Genomic DNA, 4,812 nt, shown 5'->3' on the forward strand with positions numbered 1-4,812 from the left:
TCAAAGAGAAGAAAAAGGTGGCCATATTAAATGTTGTAGATATCTCAAGAAGAATAAAGACTGAAAAAAAGTCATTAGTTTTGGAAAATAAAAAAAAAATTATTAGTAATTTTGGAAATAGCAAATTCAGTTGAATGATAACTCTTTGCTGTCTAGATTCCAACTTTAAAAAGAGAGTGAAAGGAAACCTAATAGAGGCACCTAGTGCATATGGCCTTCTCAAGGAGGTTATACATCAAAGGCAGAAGAGATATGGGGCAACAGCTATTGAAGATTCATGGAACAAGTGAAGGTTTGTTGAGAATGGAAGAGAAATGGGCGTATTTGTACAAAGTAGGGAAGCAGCCATTAGACAGGAAGAGATTGAAGATTAGTTCAAAGGTGGGATGATAGAGGAAGCAGTCTACTGGAGGAGATCAGATGGAATGGGTTTAATTTGTGTCCATAGAGGGATTTGCTTTGGCAAGGTGATGGTTTACTTCTTCAAATGAGATTGAGGTGGGCATTGGAATGATGAGATGAGAAAGAGGAGAGAAAAGGGAGCTCTCTGACAATTATCTCATTTTTTTCGGTGAAATAAGAGGCAAGGTTCTTAACTAAGAGGGAAGGGGAAGGAAGTTGTGGGAGGGTTTTAATTTTTCCATATTCCTTCCAACATTTGTCAATTTTTTCTGTCATATTAGATATTCTGACAGGTGTGAAGTGGTACCTCACTATTGTTTTAATTTGCATATCTATTATCAGTAGTGATTTAGAGCATTTTATACTATAAGTAGTTTTGATTTCTTTGTTTGAAAAGTTCCTGTTCTTATCTTTTATCAACTGAGAAATGGCTCTTATTTCTATAAATTCAACTGTTTTCTATGTTTAAGAAATGAATTATTTATCAGAGAAACTCACTATATAAAAAAGAGAAACTTTTTTTCACAATAATATTTACTAATTAATTTCCCTCCATCTTAATCCCCCTGTTTATTCTATTTTCTCTCTCTTTTTATCCTACCCATTCTCAAAAATATTTTACTTCTAATTTTTACATTCCCCAAAGTCCTTTCTATTAGTTCACCTGCCTCTTCTTTCATCCCATATCCTTCCTACTTTATTATATGATAAGATAAATTTCTGCACCCAACTGGGTGTGCATATTATTCCCTCTTTGAGCCAAGTCCTAGCAAAATTAAGTTCATGTATTCCCCTCCTCACTTTCTCCAATTTCCTCTAAATTATAAATCACTTTCAGGACTCTTTTATGACAAGTAATGTATCCCATTCTACCTCTTCCTTTCCCCTTTTTCTAGTGTATTCTTCTGTTTTGTCACTTAATTTAATTTAATTCTTTTTAGATTATCATACCATTGCATTCGATTCACACCTCTTTTTTCTATGTTATATTTCTTTTAACTGCCCCAAATATTTTTCCCCCCATTTAGCCAATTCTACTTTTTAAGAAGTTCTTTTCTACATATAACTTATTTCATTTTGCTAATTCTGCATTTTGAGGCATTCTTCTTCTCATTGGCTTTTTAGCTTAAAAAAAAAACTTTTAAAAAATCATATGTATATATGCCATTTGGCATAGTCTCTTTTCCAAGTTGTTATTTTCATCAGTATTTTTGTGTGTCTTCTTTACCAATCTGTTAGTTCTTTTTTATGATTTTCTTTTATTGCTCTAATCTCTCTTTCCATTTTTTCCTCTCTCTAACATGACTTTTTAAATCCTTTTTGAGCTCTGTTAAGACCAGAGACCAATTCAAATCTTTCTTTGAGTCTTTGGGTACAGGAATTTTGTCTTTGTTGTCTTCTGGATATATTTCTATTTTCCTTATTACCTTCATAACTTTTTATGGTCAGAATGCTTTTTTTTCTGTTCTTTGATCAATTTCCAGCATATTTCTTGACTTTTAACTCTATGCTAAAGTGGGGCTTTACTCCTCATGTGGAAAAGGTGTATTTCCAAGCTTCAGATTTTTTGCTTCTGTTTTCCAAGCTAATTCTGTGGACTTTCCTTTAGAAAAATGGAGAGCCAAAAAAAAAAAAATCTTCAATTTTTATTAAGACACCATTGCTCTTTCTTGGTAATAGATAACATTTTTCATCACAAGTCCATCAGAGTTGCCCTGAATCATTGTATTGCTATGAATAGTTATGTCATTCACAGTTGATCATCTTACATTATTGCTGTTCCTTTGTGCACAGTCCATTTCATTTTGCATAAGTCCATGGAAGTCTTTTCAGGTTGTTCTGAAAGTATCCTGTTTATCATTTCTGACAGCATAATAGTATTCCATCATAATCACATAGCACAATTTATTCAGCCATTCCCCAATTGATGGACATCCTCTCAATTTCTTATACTCTATCTCTACTCAAAGAGCTGCTATAAATATTTTTGTACACATAAGTCCTTTTCCTTTTTAAAAATAACTTTTTTTGTGTGTACACAGATCTTAGTTGTATTGCTAGGTCAAAGGATATTCATGGCTTTATAGCCCTTTGGGCATAGTTTCAAATTGTTCTACAGTATGGTTGAATCAGTTCACAACTTTACCAATAGTATATTAATGTCTCATTTTTCCCACATTCTTCACCACTTGTCATTTCTTTTTATTGTCCTATTAGCCAATCTATTAAGGTAATTACTTTATCTAAAAACTTCATATCTTTTGGCCATTTATCAACTGGGAATGGATCTTATTGTTATAAATTTGACTCAGTTCTCTATGTTTGATAAATGAGGTTTTTATCCTATTCCCCCCACCCCATTTATTCTATTTTCTTTTTCCTTTTATCCTGTCCCTCTTTAAAAGTATTTTGCTTCTGACTACCCCCTCCCCCAACATGCCTCCCCTTCTAACACCCCCTTTTATTATTCACTTCCCCTCCTATTTTCCTGCACAGTAAGATAAATTTTTGTATCCAATTGAGTATAAACATATTTCCCAAGAGAGCAATTTTGCAAGATCAGGTAAAGTTGCAAAGGCCTGTGAATGATCGCTCTACTGGAAATGCCCATCGTTTTATGGTGTTGGGGGACAGCAAACTACAGATGTGTCTATTTTTAAGTTTGTTGTTATGTGGAGAAAAATCCTTCAGAATTTCCAGGATGCTGCTGCAGAGTTCATTCATTTTTAAATGAATCTTGGATGCAACTATTTGGTGCTAGAAGACTTCATACCATTTCTTATAAAAATGTTATGTAGTGAATGTAGGTGAATACTCATCTTGGTTTTTCATTTTTAAAGGAAGCATATAGATCTCATCCTTAGTATATTGCCAGTTATACAATGGATATTTTTATACAGTAAATAAGTCTTGCTCTAGAAGAATTTCTTGTACTGAACTGAAAAAAAGGTTTTTGTTTTTGTTTTTTTCAGAATTTTGCACTATTGGAAGAGCAAGCTGATAGTAACCTGATGCAGACTACTTCTCTTATAAACATTATGTCATTTAAATTGTTAATATTATTTAAAATATTTAAATATTTTTATATTTTCAAATAAAGTTTGTATTGTCAAATAAAAAATTAAAATGATCTAGGCAACAAACACAAAAAACTATCTCTACATTTTATATTAAAATGTTCAAATAAACTTGCTGAAGATATTCTATAGTCAAATTCTTCATGTATTGTTATGTACATTTCAAGGCACTACAACTTCATGTTTTATGAAAGTATAACAAAAATGCCTCATCCAGTACATAGTCTCTTGCCATAGAGATTGGCACATGAGGTAGCAGAATTTCAAGCTACTATGACACTTTTGTTTATATATTTATGGAATGTGTCAATAACTAAACTTTCAAAGAGGAAAAAATAGAACTACATAACACAGATTAAGTAATATTAATATTTTTTAAGTCAAGAAAAAAACTCTCTTCTCTCCACAGTAAAAATATCCAGTCAACTGGACATTGGAAACTGGACGCTGATCATAACTTCTTAGCCCGATGTAATTCTCACACTATATATATATATAGTAGGATGATTAAAAGAATATTCTCAGGAGCTTTAACATGGGGCAAAAAAGTACAGAAAGAAGGAAAAATAAGCTATACTGATTTTGTGTATTTTTTTTCAATATCCAACAAAGACAAAAAACTCAACCAATTTTGAATATTTTTTCCACTGGATGGATCTTGATGGAGATAGAAAATTATCATCCTATAAGCTGAGTATTTCTTTGAGGAACAGTGCCAAAAATTGGATAATATGGCTATTCAGCTTCTATCATTTGAAGATTTTGTAAGACCTTAGGTCTTATGAAATGGTAATGTGAAGGAAAGATTTTAAGAAATGTAAATTAGCAAGTGGTTTGTTTGTTGTTGAGTTTTGTGTTTTGATGTTTTTCAACAGTGAGAAATGTCTTGACCATGAACATAATGATCAGATTTCTATAATTAAGGATGCTGAAAGTGAAGGCCAAGAGCTCTCTGCCTAGGAAAAAATATATTGATGAAGAAAATGATATTTTCAAGGCCAAAGAAGTAGCTGGTGACCAATGGAATGATGACTGTGAAACAGAATTGAGTTTTATAGATCAGAAGATCTCTGGGTGATATTAGATTCGGGTGAGTTTGAAGATGATGTGAAAATATTATGACCCAACAGAAAGATTACCACAGATCTGCTACAGTAGAAATGATCAGTGACTTTGTTTACAGACAGTAGTAGGTTGTTTTCTTTCTTATTTTCTTTTTTTTTGTCATACAAAAATTATTTAAATATCTTTTAAAGAAAATGTACATTTTATGGAATGATAATTTCAAATTTATCCAATGTCCAAGTTTATAAAATAGATATTTATTTAGAGA

The 4,812-nt window shown here is 31.8% G+C and overlaps 1 pseudogene; it reads left to right on the plus strand.

Annotated features, from left to right (window-relative positions):
• Positions 1-210: 210 nt before the first annotated feature.
• LOC100924197 lies at positions 211-4,557 on the plus strand (annotated as a pseudogene).
• The last annotated feature ends 255 nt before the right edge of the window (positions 4,558-4,812 follow it).

Source organism: Sarcophilus harrisii, chromosome 1, assembly GCF_902635505.1.
Source record: "Sarcophilus harrisii chromosome 1, mSarHar1.11, whole genome shotgun sequence".
In the NCBI taxonomy this organism is placed as follows: Eukaryota; Metazoa; Chordata; class Mammalia; order Dasyuromorphia; family Dasyuridae; genus Sarcophilus; species Sarcophilus harrisii.